This window comes from Lissotriton vulgaris, chromosome 12, assembly GCF_964263255.1.
Source record: "Lissotriton vulgaris chromosome 12, aLisVul1.2, whole genome shotgun sequence".
Taxonomy (NCBI): Eukaryota; Metazoa; Chordata; class Amphibia; order Caudata; family Salamandridae; genus Lissotriton; species Lissotriton vulgaris.
The window spans coordinates 363,571,282-363,586,796 of record NC_141700.1 but is presented as its reverse complement, the minus strand read 5'-3'; the positions used below and the strand labels follow the sequence as shown (position 1 = coordinate 363,586,796).

At 47.3% G+C, this 15,515-nt stretch overlaps 1 protein-coding gene across 3 annotated transcripts in view; it reads left to right on the top strand.

Moving 5' to 3' along the window:
- The window catches only part of SLC7A9 (solute carrier family 7 member 9), a 1,176,401-nt gene that overhangs the window by 69,207 nt on the left and 1,091,679 nt on the right, over positions 1 to 15,515 (top strand). The window lies entirely within an intron of this gene.

Sequence of the window (15,515 nt, the reverse complement as noted above, 5' to 3'; positions counted from 1 at the left end):
TAGCGTATAGCTAGGCTCGTTTCTTCCATTGTTGCTTGAGTCTTGTCTGCAACTTGGCTTGCCATATCGGAGCAGAAGGGTCAAAAATAAAATTCCTGCTACGAGTCCCAAAAGTAGTGGTAGGCCGCCAAAGACAGAATGGACAAAATTGGGAAAAATGCCCAGAACTGCTTCGAAGGGTGTTAACAGTCCCGAAAAAATTGTCTTAAATATATGTGGGATACCACTGGCATCAGACATATTTAGGATTTGGCTTAGCATTTCTACGAAATGCACGGGGCAATTTGTTGATAAAAGGGTATGTATCTCTGCCGTTGTGCTTGCAACTAGAAGATCATACGTTTCTTTTGATGACGTTAAAGGCACGGTTGTCTGTAAAAGAATCAACTTCATTCTGCTTAAAGTATCAATTCGTATAGAAGAGATATTCAAAGAAGGCCAAATCGTCGCCTCCGTATCTGCAGAGCTGTTTGGATACAATACTTGCATACAGCAAGTGACCATGGAACTAACGCTTACGAGATAGGCTTTCCCTGGCACCATGCCACAACAGCTGTGGTCCATTATTAGAATATAGCTCCCGTTAGAATGCCTTCTAAAGAATGGCTCTATTTGTGTTGCAGGTGTGCCGTGCTGGTGACATGAAAGGTTATTTGAAGTCCCCTCACAGGCCCCATGCAAATTAATACCTTGGCACAGAAGTATACCGCTTAGTGATTGTTTACAATTGTTACCACTAAGAAATACATTCTGTTTCTTTTCACTATAACATGTGTGTGTGTAAGGCAATTTCCATGATGACCTAATGTACCCTTTACCCAACCTTTCATACTGGCCGGCTGGTATATACTCTTGGCAGTATTTAAATTGGAAAGTTGTTATCGGAATTGTAATTATTCCGTGTATTATCCATTCAATGACAGGTCTTTCTGACATTGTCAATGGTAATCTCTCAAGTTTTTCAATGCTCAGAATCGTATAGTCTGCTCCTTTTTGTGCCAAACTGATTTGTTTATCAGTAAGGTTAAAGATAGAGAATAATGACGTTGTGCTTATCAAACGCCATGGCACGTAGCCTGAACGCAGATTTTGCAACGTCCAGCCTAGCTGTACAATAGAACGTAATTGGGACTGACCGTGTTGTAACATTAGTAAGTCCTGATCTATTATATCGATAGCAGATGATACAATACTGTCCAGTGAATATATTCTGGAGGACAGAATCATTAACCCATTGTCCACAACAGAAAGTGATTTTTCCAAATTAATACGATCAATTTCTCGTATTTTCTCTGCTGTCTCAATTTGAGTTACTTTCCAAGCTTTGTTGTACGCAGCGTATATACCGGCCGCTATGAAACGTTTTTGACGCTGTTTGCGTGGTCCCATTATGAAATCACACAAGTCAGCACCGTCTTTAAGTAAAGTCAAGTGTTGCTTAATTTCAGCCAGTGTGGATGTCTGTAGCCATTCAAGGCATAGTTTCCCTACACTGTATGTTGTTACTATCCCTGGATATTGTCTGGGAGGATCTATCTTGACAGTTATTTGTGTCTGTTGGCCAGATCAACCACTTTTTCCAATCAGGATGTGTTCTGTTTTGGTGTAAAATATTGGATACATCTATCTCCACATCTGTAGTGGTATTACTATCAAGTATTGGCTTTGGAATAGACGGTTTGTTTAAGTCTTTAATCTTAGCTAGGCCAAGACAAGTAGTCTGTTGAATGGTGTCATTCAAAAATATTATTTGTTCTGGGATCATGCAGGCTCTAAATAATGCTTCTGAACCTTGGACCTGCCACTTTTTTGTACCCCAGATGGTTTTCGTTTCAATGTTTTCTTTCCAGAAATCAAAAACAAATGTAATAATTTTTTCATAAAAATGTTTCAGAATAAGCAATTTAGTATTTGTCAACATTGTTAAAATAAAACGTTTCTGCATCACTTGTGTTAAACCCTGAGAAGTATGGGAATTTCTCATAAAAAATTTTCAAACTGCCTTTTGGTGGAGTTGCACAATGGTCCCATTGACTATACTTAAAAACATTTCTAGGTTGAGCAGATTTATGTAAATAGTGATGTGCAAAATGATTGTAGCAGTACATTTGTTCATAATTCGACGAACCCTGTAAGTAATAATGTTCTGTAAATTTTGCTAACATTACTAAATCTGACATCATATTATTTATGCTTTCAAAGTCCCAATCATCAGAGAATGTACTTGGTTTTACAAAGTCACTTAATGAAGCCTTGAACTGATGTGGATATTTCAAGAGTTCAACCGGGCCATAGATTTCGTAATCCGTTTTGTCCCAAGCGACCCCACCGGGTATTGGAATGGCTGTGACAATCACTGATGATAGTTCTCTTTTCTCGATGTGAGATGACTTGTGTGGCTTTAGGACCAAGTTGATGTTCTGACTTGCGGTGTCCATTGTACTGTATTTTCCCTCAATGAATTTTCCCAAACAAAGTACCATGATGAGCCAAAGCAGGAGGAAAAGTACACCTAACACAATCCAAAATTCAATCCATGGAGAAATCAGATAGGTTTCTTTGAGTTGATGAAAGAGTTCAGTTAATTTGTCTTTGAAAGTTTTTGTTATTGGCATTTCTTCAGGTTCGCTTGGATCTTCAGAAAAGTCATCGAAATTGATGAAGTAGCCAGATGCAGTTCTGTCAATTGTTGGAATTGCTTCCGAATTTTCCTTTGTTTTTTGATTTTTTCTTTCATTAGCATAGTCTGAGGCTACATCATGTTTATTGACGAACTGTTTCAATTTGGGTTTCAAGAAGCACAAGTTCCATGGCATTGTTGCATAGTCCTTTTTTATTCACTGCAGGTTTATCAAATGTGATTAGTCTCTCAGTTTGAACATCTTGGATTGTAGCACATTTTGGTATTCTGCTATTTCCTGGGAGTCCACTGGGCCTACTACTTATTATTGGCCACATGATTGTGGTTTTACCAGGTCGATGGATACAACTCGGTTCTCCTTTTTACCAGCAAGGGGCGGTAGTACAACTGATCTTGTTCCGCTGATAGCTAAGACAGGTACTGCTTTTCTGTAAGAAGGCCCAAATTCCTTCTTCACCGCGATCTTCTCTCTGACCAGATCCCCAATCTTTGGAATCCAGACAGGCCTTGCTGGGACAGGTGGTTTATCTTCAGTGGCCGTTGGCTGCTGTTTTAACTTTATGTTGCTCAGGTCTTTTCTTGTTTCATTTAAGTCCTGTAAAACAGCCAAACGATCTTTGATATCAAAGCATTTTCTTTCCACCACTGAAGTCTGACTATCTAAGTCCTGAATATGCATTCTAGTTCCGAACAATAGTTTGTACGGACTGAAACCTTTTAGAGAATTTCTTGGCAGATTGTTAAGACTACGTTGGACACTTGTTAAATGTTGGACCCACCCATCACCCGAACCTAATACCCTCGCTATTATAGATTGCTTTATGTCCCGGTTTTTTCTTTCCACAATAACATTTCCCTCAGGATGGAAGAGACAAGAGTACCACAATGCAATGCCCATGCTGGTCATGGCCTCCTTATAAGCTCGAGAGCTAAAAGCAGGACCCTGGTCAGAATGTAGCATGCCAATTGCGTATGTGCCGATAAAGACTCGCAAATCTTTTATAACAGTTCTGGCGTCAGCCGAGCGCTGCTGTCTGTATTTTTAAGTGAATCTAGTCTTAAAAGGACATTAATGGGACGCTGGATTTTACGTATAGATAGCCTTCTGCTAACTACAAGAATGGCCATGGCAATACTCCGGTCGGTTCACTACTGCGATCTCTGTTGCAGTTTGGACAGCTTTTTGCAAATTTGTAATGTTGCCGGCTCATCCCCGGCCACCAGTATTCTGATTGTAATTCTTTCTGAGATTCCTTGATCTGTTTGTGCCTCGGACCTTCACCCATGTGTGCGTCTGCTATTAATAAGACTCTCCTGTTCGTGTTTGGAATTACTCTATCCCCCACTGCAGGGATTCGAGCAAAAGGAACGGAGTTTGCATCAATTATGTATGTATAATTGAGTGGATAGTTCACAGGTAGTGCTGCACAGTCGCCTTTTAAAGACATTTTTACCGCCAGCATGGTTTCCCCGTCTATGTATTTTTCTGAACACTTTTTTATGGCTATGGAAGCCGGTTGAGTTGCTTCCGCTGTGGCTGTATTCGCGAATGAATTCCCTGCAACGTGAACGCCATCACGTTGATGACTCAGTGTATGTATCACGTGAGTCTTTCGTAGTTCCCTCTGCAAAACAACTACCTGTTCCCAAAGCTTATTATACTTTATTGTGGCACCTGTGTCATCTTTGTAATCGTTTTGAACCCAGTTCTGCAAGTCATTATTGTAAGATTTGACGCAGAAATGTGAATCGGACACTATTAGTGTCGGGAATTCACGATCGGCATTTTATCTGATTTCAGCTCGCTGAGCCGAACAGTTTCTCAGTGATTCAGTTTTTGTTATTTTTGGTCTGAATTTACCACCGCGCCAGCGACCTTTAACAATCGCGCACGCTGCATTGTAGGATTTATTATCCACATCGTAATGTTGTGCAAATCTGTCCATATAGATTACACAAGAGTACTGTTGGAGAGGCAGAATTTCGATTGGCAGAGGATATTCTTCTTCATATTTTAGATCTTTCATGTTCGGGTCAAAATAGTATTTCACGTCTTCTGTAGCAAGAGAATTTTCCCACTGTATCCATTTTGGATCTAATGCCACTGTTTTTAGATTAACTGGGCTTAATAATGCCTCAAGGGCTGATTCTGCTGTAAAAACAGTTATTCTTTTGCCTTGGGCATTGCTCTTTCTTTTGCTACAGCAGTCTGAACCGCAGTTAGAATTTTTTCAGTTGAACTGAATTTCATTTCAGCTTGTGTGTACAAATGTGATTTGTAAGCTATTGGTACCGTTTCTCCGTCATTAGAGGTCAGGTACGTGAATCCGCATCTTCCTGGGATGACTCGGATTACAAGGTTGCGTGTGTTGTCGCGAGTTTGTAATTTTGTTTTAGCTAACATGTCTGTTTGCAATGATCTCAAAATTTCTGTGTGTTTCTGAGTCCAATTGATTGGTTTAAAATCAGGTTTTATTAATTTGTAGAGAGGTTTAACCCTCTCTGCTTAATTTAGAATGTAAGTTCTTCCGAAATTCAGGAAATCTAGTATTGATTGTAAGTTCTTCAGCGTTTTTGGTGCTTGGAGTACAGCAAACTTCTCTAAGAAGGTGTCTGCTAGGCTTTTGCCTTCACTTGATATTTCATATCCTAAAAACAGGACAGTTAGCTGGGCAATTCGTGACTTTTTAAAGTTTAATTTGTAACCCTCTGCTGCGAACCCAAGTATTATGGTGTTCACTCTTTTCAAGTGAGTATCCAGGTCATCATCTGCGAGATAGATATCATCGACGTAAGATAATGCCTCATCATCATATATTTGTAGTAACTCTGTTACCCTTGCTGAGAATAATCCTGGGCTATTCTTGAATCCCTGTGGGAGTCGACAGAAATGTTTCTGTGACCCCATTATAGAGAAAGCGTTTAAATACCTGCTTTCAGGTGCAATGTTTTGACAAAAGAATCCATTAGAGATGTCTAATGTTGTTTTGTATTTTTTACGAACGATGTTATTCATTAGTGCTGCACTGTGTGAGTTTTGTACAGCAAATGTCTTGCAACATGAGTTAAGGTGTCTGTAGTCCAAGACTAGACTATATGAATCGTCTGGTTTGGAGACAGGAAGGAAACAAAGGATTGTTCATTTGAGAGGTGCATGTTTCGATCACCCCTTGGTATTCAAGTTGATCTAAGATCTCCCTGACTTGTTTTTTAGCTTCTTGCTTAATTGGGTACTGCCTTTGTGCAGTTGGTTGATTTTTTTAACTGGATTTTGTGAGGAGAGTCCTCATCCCATCCTACATGATTTTTATATAATGCAGGAGCTTGAGCTACTGCCCATTTTCTTGCAAATGTGTATTTTCTATGAATTGGAATATGATTTGAGAAGGCAGGCATAATCATTTCTTCGCCACGAGGGCACTCCCTGACAAACTCTGGTGGCCAGTCTTTCTCAGCTAATAGGATGTCATAGCCTTTTGAAAGGTTATCCCAAAATAGACCCCTTACTTTCCTAGTCTTATCTCCCTCTATACGCAATGTTATTTTGTATATTTTGTGAGGTTCGCTAACTCAGGTATCTGCAGTTTCCACCTGAATGTATTCATTCGTGTCCACTGTCTCCAGATGATTCATCAGCGAGCTATTGTCACTTCTGCTGCGCTGTCTAGCATAGTCTGGGCCCACTCTCCGTTTTTCAGCTGTGTCCTCAGTATCCTCGGCATGTTTGATTATTTTAATACTGGCTACCTTCTTTCTTGGAAATTGTAATTTTTTACTTTGAGCAGGTTCCTTGTTTTTGGACTTGACGTGCACTTCCCTGTGTTCTGACTGTCCTCTTCTTTTCGATTTCTGCGAGGAAGTCTGAAAAGATCGAGAGGGATGTGTATCAATATCTTGATATCTATCAGGCTTTTTCAAATTATCCCTATTTCTAAGGTTGTATCTTTTCTCAGAGGGCTCCCTCTGGGGAGACTTGTGTCCTCGGTCCGGAGATCTTTCTCTCCGCAGAGGAGACCTTACTCTGGACTGGAATCTTTTTTCTTTGGGAGTAGATTGTTTATTTCCATCCCAGCTCTTCTTCGGAGTGTTTAGATTATTTTTAATAAATATCTTCTCAGGATTTTTAGTTAGTTGGGGTTTTACCGGTTTCTCACCCAAACTATCTCTACCTAGTTCTTCATAGGATTTTTCTATGATTCTGGCAAGTTCAATTGGTTGGTCTGCTATATCTGTTTCTTTCAATTTCTGGTGGATCGCCACAGATGCTGCTTCTCCTTTTATGTTGGCTAATAATATAGCTGAGACCTGCTTGAAGTCTTTCAGTAATTTCATATCCAGAGTTAAAGCAGGTTCTGGACCGTATTCATTTTGAATCTGTCTTAGTACATCTGGTATTACCGCCATGGACGGAACACCATGTGTTTTTGTGTAAATGGAAGCAAAGACTGTGCCCCAAGTGTCACAATCCTCCACATGTGCTGCGATCCCCATTGGAAGGCAGATAGTCAGAATTCTTTGTTTCTCCCTAGGGGTAGTATTCGGAAATACCGCCTCCTATTTGAGTTATCTTTTGTGCTAGCCAGAATGGAATTTGTTCCTGTTTTGCTGGTGTTTTACCAAGAAATTAGTGTATGTTCTGTGGTGTAATTTTGTTTGTGTTTTCTGATGAGGGTTCAGCTGTGGAATGTTAATAGCTGGTTGGACTGTTGAAGTCCGCATTACATATTGAACTAATTGTCTATGTATTTTAATTAGTACTTTTAGCTGGGGTAAAAGTTCCCGGTCTGACATTTTCTCGATGTCTGGATGTGGTGTGTAGCTGGCTAGAACTGGCCACGTTGCTCCTGGTCTACCTAGTGGACCGAGCCTGGTTATGTGATCATTATGTTTTAGGGCGCCTTTAAACCAGAGCAGGTGCTCTTGGTAATTTAGTGGGATTTCAACGTCCTCGAAAGGAGTGTATTCATCCGGAGGTTCCTCTATTTTCTAATAGTGGAATTCGTTTGTTACAGCGTTAGCTGCTGGAAAGTTTATCCATGAATAGAATACCTCTGTCTGCCGATATTCATGGGCCTCTACCACGAATATGACTGTACCACCTCGTGATGTCAGCCCGTTTTCTATACGTTTAAGAGTTATAGTTCTTCTTATATTTGCCGGGATGATAATTGCACCCAGTTCATTTTCATTAAACCCTGTAACATCGAAACCCCGTTGATTGGCATCTACTGCAGCTTCACCGGTTTTGTTGCTGTCGCCGTTATTTGACATTGTTTTAATGAAAGTTTGCAGAGCAGGTTTCCAAGGAAACAAAGATTAGGTGCACAATATTTTGGAACACTGTATCTTTCAACGTTGACTATACCAAAAACTATACATAGGAATCTCTTCCTACTAAGTTCAGGCGGATTTTAACCTTTTACCCACTCCAGACGTCTTTTGGAGTATTTACGGGAAAAGGGACTGTGTGAAAAAGCACGACTGAGTTACTCTAACGTCTTGCGTTAGTTTTATCGCCTTACCAAACGTTGTGCGCCATGTAGTGTAGTTCCTATATTCCCAATAGGCTCTGCGCATTGGAATAATATATTCAGCAGTGTAGACGTAGGACTGAGGTCGACTAGGTCTCTACTGACTATATTAGACTTAAGGTTTGCCAGCTAGCTCAGAGGTCACTAGAAACTTTCTCGAATAAACGAGGAGGAGTTTAACCTCTCTGGATAGACAAGAAGGGATTAGCTTCCGACAACCATATAACATGACAACTTTGCTCCCTCAGAATAAGAGTGTATCTCTAGAGTCGTGTGAAAACAATAGACAGCTATTTCACTCAGTCAAATGTGCGTACTTAGTTTCACCAGAGTGCAGAGAAAGGAGAGACGGGCGTTTTCAATAAAAAGGTGTAATTTATTGAGCAGTCTTCTTTCTCATGCAAGAGAAATGAATTGCCATAATTGCAATACTTAATGTAAAGTAAAGTGCGTACAGTAAAAAGAGTATTATGAAATAATACTGTAAAAGCATTGATATGGTTTCTTAGCCATAAGATACTTTAAAGTGGATAAAATATATACATACATATATACATTGACTAACGTACTCAACTGGTGCTTCTAAATACGCCTACCCCGGTGTACGTGGGAAGGAGTAAGTAAGTAGCAGTTTAAGTTAAGTTGGTTTTGCCAAGAATCTGACTCAAGAATTCTCTTTAAGGATTTAGTCAGCTCCATACCTGGGTAATAGAATGCAGGAGGTCTGGTATCTCTCTTTTAGGACTCGATATCCCAGCAGCCCGCGAAGGCGGCTGAGAACACCGGAGCTGGATTTCTCGGCAGGAGAAAAGACAGCGTCTCTATCAGTGCGTCAAAGAGGAGGGGCATCGTCCGTGGGCTCTCACAATATGCTGGGCTCTCGGGCAAGTAGATAGCTGCTCGGCTCAAGGTCCTTAGGGAACTGAAACGCGTAATGGCGGCAAATAAACTAGCATTCTAAGCACGAGATTTTGGGTCCGTGTCTGCTTTCATCTTTGCGAGATGGAGATGAAGAAAAGCTGCGACTTTCATATTTATACACAGGAGGAATTAAGAGAGGCTGAAATTCAGCAGATGGGAGCAGGATTAAGTCCTTTCAAACCAATATCATGCTTCATGCTCACCATGCCAAGGGATGCCATAGATTCATTCCATGATGTGGTGGTTGCAGACCTCAAGACACTATACCACCAAGTGAAACATCACAGGAGAACTAAGCAAGATCAAGAGAAACAATACTGGGCTCTGGTAACCAAGTTGAAAAATGATCATCAGAACGTGGTATGCAGTTCGGACAAAGGAGGCAATATTGTGATCTGGCCTCAAACACAATATATCGCCGAGGCAACCAGGCAATTGTCAGATGATGCATGCTACGTAACAACGTGCTTGAAACAATATGACTTGGCTAGGGAAAAACTAAGAAAACTTCTCTTCCGTTACAAAAGGGGGGTTTGATCTCCATCCAAGAATTCAAATTTCTACACGTTGAATTGCCAGTAATGCCACGGTTTTACCTCATACCTAAAGTCCATAAAGGAGTGTCACCAGTCCCCAGCCGGCCAATCATTTCAGCCATTAATAGCGTTGGGGAACATCTTGCTCAATATATAGACTATTTTCTGCAACCCTTAGTTACAAGTCTGCCCACATACATCAAGGATACTGGACATTTCTTGGATCAAATCAAAGACATTACATAGACTGAGAACTTTTTGTTGATAACATTAGACATCGAGGCTCTTTACACGAGTATAGAACACACCACAGGACTCAAGGCTCTAGAATATTTTTTGAGCACCAGACCGTCAGATTGTTACAATCATAATAAGATGCCGGTCGAGTTAGTGTCTTGAAGCCTATACCATAACTATTTTATGTTTGGTAAGGATGTCTACGTGCAGAAGAGGGGTGTGGCCATGGGGGCCTCCTTCTCCCCTAGCTATGCGTGCTTGCACGTAGGGTGTTGGGAGAGGCTGGTCCTCATGGGTGATCACCATGACATTTTCTCAAAACATGTACAAATGTGGACACGTTTTATTGATGATGTGTTTTTAATTTGGAGGGGGGATAAAGCCAGTGCCGTGAACTTTATTGATAAACTCAACATCAATGATTACAATTTATGTATTAAATATTTTATTGAGCATATGCAAAAAACAAATGCACCTCAGGTACTTCTGCAAGGGCCGCCACTGTTCTAGGGAGGCCGGGATCAGTGACCCCGCGGGTACCCACCATAGGGCCAGCGGGGACAGTATTTCATTAACACAGCAAGCCGCCTACAACCCATTGGGCCGGCCGCGTCTTAAGAGGTGCTATACGGTGCAAGCTGGTCAGTGCAAGTGCATTGTGAAAAAACACGAGGAACAAAGAACTGTAAACAACCCCACCACCCACCCCACCCCAGCCCACCCCTCTCCTTCTCCATGTCCGGGATCCAGCTCTAGGTCGCGAGTCACTCTCAACAGTCAGCGGACGCCACTCGTGTGGGGTCCGTGCGCTTGCGGGTATGTGTTTTGGGATCCGGGAGAGGTGTTTCGGCTAAGCGTAGCAGACGCAGGTAGCGCGGGCAGCTCACCTCCCGAAACTCCCCGGTGAGCAAGGCGAGGAATGGGCGCCAGAGTTCCGCAAAGTCCGCCCCCCTCCCTGACGCTGCCAGCGATAGTTTCTCCATCCCCAGGATCGCCCATAGTCTGTGAAGCCACCCCAGTTGTTGCGGAGCTTGGGTCGCCCTCCAGTGTGCCACAATGTTTTGGACCGCAGCCCCAAGCGCAAGTGCAATCAGGCGCCCGCGCCAGGATTTCAGAGGATACATGAGTGCGTTTGGGAGGCCTAGCAGGATGTACGCTGGGAAGCGCGGCAGTTGTGTGTCTAGGTGCGCATCTATAAGATCCAGGATAGGGTCCCAGTAGGGGCGCAGCGCCTTACAGCTCCACAGCAGGTGTTCCAGCGTCCCCAGTTCCCCACATCCCCTCCAGCATCTGTCACTGATCCGGGCATCCCAGTGGTGTAGTCTCTCAGGGGTGTGGTACCAGTATGTTGCTACCTTAGTTAAAGTCTCGGTAAGGCCGGTGTGGTGCGCCGAGTGTCTGGCTCTATGATACACCCCCTCCCATTCCTTCCTAGTGAGCTGCCTCCCCAGGTCCCTCTCCCACCGGACTTGGCCTGCATTGTAGGTGTGTGCTTGCGCGAGGAGCAGCTGCTGATAGAGGTCCGATATCAACTTCTTATCCGAGGTGCGCGTCAGCAGCCATCGTTCGTAAGGTGTGAGGGGCCGTTGGGCTCCGGGTTGGATCGAGGGGTGGAGCACCCAGTGGCGCACCTGTAGGTACTGCAAGCGTTCCGATTCGGCCACCCCGTAGTCTGCTTTGACCTGCCGGAACGGCAGAATGCCCTTGGTGTCGAACATGTGTCCCCCCGCGCGGCAGGGTGTCGTCCGCCACGTCGTGAACGCGCTGGTGTCCAAGCCTGGCGTGAAGTCTGGGTTCGCAAAGATGGGGGTCATGGGCGAGGGGAAGGTGGTCAGCCCCTTGGCCACGGCTACCCTATCCCACACTCGCAGGGCGGTGCTGGTGATTTCAGAGGCGTACAGGTTAGGGGGACGGTGTCGGCGCGGAATGAAGGGCACGCCTTGGAGCGTGCGGCCGGCCACTGCCTGGTCCAGGAAGAGCCAGTGCTTACCGGACTCCAGCTGGAACCACTCCACAAAGGTGCGTAGCTGTGTTGCCTGGAAGTACAGCGTAAGGTCAGGCACGCCGACGCCTCCGTTCGCGGGGGGTAGGGTGGCGAGAGTATGCTTGAATCTGGGTCGTCGGCCGTTCCAGATGAACCGTGACAATTCCGACTGAGTCTGTTGGAGCCAACCCGCCGGGGGGTTCAGAGGAAGCGTCTGGAACAGGTACAGAATCTGCGGTAGCAGTGTCATTTTGACCGCGGCAATTCTGCCCAACCACGATAGCGTAAGTGGCTTCCAACGCCGGAGTTGCTCCCGGAGTTTGCGGGTGAGGGCCTCATAGTTGGCTCGCGCGGTGCCACGGACAGTAGGAGCTAGGCGAACGCCCAGATAAGGGACGGTAGCGTCCGACCATTGGAATTGGAATTCCGATTTAATCTCGTCCACCACCTCCGGGCTCAGGGAGATGTTCAAGGCCTCAGATTTGGCTTCGTTGATTTTGAAGCCCGAGGCCAGGGCGAAGGTGTGTAGCTCCACAAAGAGAGCGCGCAGGGACCGCATCGGGTCAGTGAGGGACAGCAGGACGTCATCGGCGTATAGGCTGATTGTGTGCGTGTCGGCCCCAAATTTAATACCGGAGATGAGAGCATGTTGCCGCACCCTCTGAGCCATCGGCTCCATGTACAATGCGAACAAGAGCGGTGACAGCGGGCAGCCCTGGCGCGTGCCTCTGCCAATGTCGAACCTCGGGGAGGTGTGACCGTTCACTCGCACCGCGGCGTTGGGCCAGCGGTAGCAGTTGAAGATGCAGTGGCGAAGTTTCTCCCCAAAGCCGAAGTGGCGGAGGACCTGGTCAAGGTACGGCCAGTGCACTCTGTCGAAGGCTTTCTCCGCATCGATGGTGAGCAGCATGCAGCCGGGTTTAGTGCGTGATCCGGCCTCAATGAGGTGTAGCACCCGCTTAGTGTTGTCGCTGGTCTGCCGTTGGGGGATAAAGCCCGCTTGGTCGGGGTCTATCAGTTGTTGCATATAGGGGGCGATGCGGCTCGCAAGTATGCCAGTGTAAAGTTTCAGGTCTATGTTCAGTAGCGATATGGGTCTGTAGGAGCCGCAGAGTGCCGGGTCACGACCCGGTTTGGGAATGACAGAGATAGACGCCTCCAGCAGATCCGGATGTATGGCACCAGGCGTGTCAAATGTGTTGAATAGGTCACGCAGGAGGGGGGCAAGTCGCTGGCAAAAGGTCTTGTAGAACGCCGCGGTATAGCCGTCGGGTCCCGGGGATTTCCCGACTTTTAGGCGGGCAATGGCCGAAATGACCTCTTCCAGGCCTATGGGCCGCTCCAGGAAGTCCGCCTGGGCTTGGGTGAGGGCGGGGAGGTCCGCGCCTCGCAGATAGGCTGGGCTGGTGTCAGGGTCCAGGTGATCCGCGTCGTAGAGCGCCGCATAGTAATCCCCAAACGCCGTCGCAATCGCCGCGTTCTCCGTGACCAGGTCGCCACTGGGCAACCGGAGAGAGTTCACCTGCTGCCTCTGAGTCTGCGCCCGAAGTCTACTCGCCAGCAGTTTCCCGCAACGGTCGCCACCGGTATAGTAAACGTGTTTGAGGCGCATCGCGGCGTATTCCGCCACATCTTGATCCAAGGCCGCCAGCATTTTCCGCTCGGCGCACAGTTGACGCCATGCCCTGGACGCCCCCGTGCGCTGGTGCATCTGTTCTAATTCCGCCACGCGCTGGGAGAGCTCGGCTCGTTTCAGTTCCCTCTCCTTGTTGTTGGCCGTGGCAATGGAAATGATTTCCCCGCGCAAGACCGCCTTAAGGGCTGCCCACTGGGTCGCCTTGGAGGTATCGTCGTTTGCGTTGTGCTCCAGAAAGCGGTCGATCGCCAATGTGAGCCTGGTCTGGGTGTCAGGCAGCTGTAAGAGACCGTCCCGCAGTCTCCAGTGCCGTTGAGGTGCCGGCATGGCACCCACCCGAAGCGTCGCCACCACTGGGCAGTGGTCTGAGAGCGAGGCCGGCAGTATCTCCACGCTCTCCACATGTAGCGCTAGCTGCGAAGAGCCCAGGAAATAGTCTAGCCTCGCATACGTCTTATGAGCGGCCGAGTAGTACGTGTAGGCGGTGACCTGGGGGTGCGTGTGCCGCCAGAGGTCGATGAGGCCCAGGTCCGCCAGGTGCGCGTGACCCGCCGCTGTGAGCGCCCCTACTTGACCCGATCTCTGTCCCGAGCGATCCACCGTGTTATGAAAGACTAGGTTGAGGTCCCCCCCTAGCAGCAAGTGGGTGTGTGTGGTGGCTGTGATCGTCTCCAGGGCTGTGTGCAGGAACTTTTCTTGGCCCTCATTCGGACCATAAACTGAGCCCACAAGCAGGGTGTGACCCGCGAGTTGGAAGCTATAGAGTAGGAGCCGCCCTCTAACTTCGGCTTCTTTTTGGAGGACTTTCCCCTCAAAGGATTTAGCCACTAGGATCGCCACCCCCGCAGACTTCTTCGGGGAAGAGGAAAAGAACTGCCACGGGAACGCGCGGGATTTGAGTCTATGCTGGTCGCTGCGCACAAGGTGTGTTTCCTGGAGGAGGCAGATGTCCGCCTTGGAGCGCTCGAGATAGGATAAGATCGCCCTGCGTTTGTTCGGGCTGTTGAGGCCCCGCACATTAAGCGTAAGCACTATGAGGTGTCGTGACATATCTGGGATCGTACGAGGGAAGCCAAGCCTGCCCGGTGGCCGTGAATGTGGGCCCACGGGTCGTGGAAGTCGCTGCGCTAGGGGCTGCGGTAGGGCAACCCTCGGCGACCGAACGTTCTGGACAAGGAGATCCCCCCCGCCCCTCCCCCTTCACTCCCCAGGACCCCCCCAACTCAAGCTGTCCCCCCTGGTCCCCGCTCAACCGGAGCAATCGGAGCAACCCCCCCACCCGGAACCCCCCCTCACGTAGTGCAAACAGTTCCCATCCAACTCCCCGTACCCACCCCCCTACCCCGTCCATCTCCCCAACTGGTAAAGAAACATAGTCCAAGATTGTCCCAGGTCCAGACTCATGGCCACTGGACCCGTGGTAAGGTAAGTCCGTAGAGTGGGGGCCGTGGCGGCGTCGCGAGCAGGTCGGCCTGCTCGAAGCACTCCGCCACAGACGAAAAGACAAAGTCACCATCAGGGAAGACCCAGGAGCGCTCTGCACGCGCCCCCGCCGCCGGACTAGGTTAGCCCGGACCCATCATGGCTTGTGGAACCGGTGTGTCGCTCACCCAGCGTTCAGTTATTGTTCGACGGCGCCAGGCCTTGCGCCACCGTTTCCACCGCGGCCCTCTGGCCCTCTTCTATCTCGGTCGCCGCGGGGCGTTTCGGTCTGCGTCTGCGTCGTTGCTGCTGCCAGCGGCCCGGGCCGGACTCAGCAGGAGCCTTGTCTCCCGGAGACTCATCGTCGACCACCGGTTCCTCCAGGCCCAGCACGCGGCAAGCGTCCCTGAGGGTGCGTGGCTGATGAAGGATATTGCCGAGCCGAAAGACTAAGCGGAAGGGGTGCCCCCAGCTGTAGGAAATGTTGCGCTGCCTCAGTTCCGCTGTCACTGGCCGAAAAATGCGCCGTTTCTCGAGGGTGAGTGCAGCCAGATCCTGGTAGAGCGCCGGTGCATGGTCGCCGAAGATGATCCTGTCCATGCGGCGT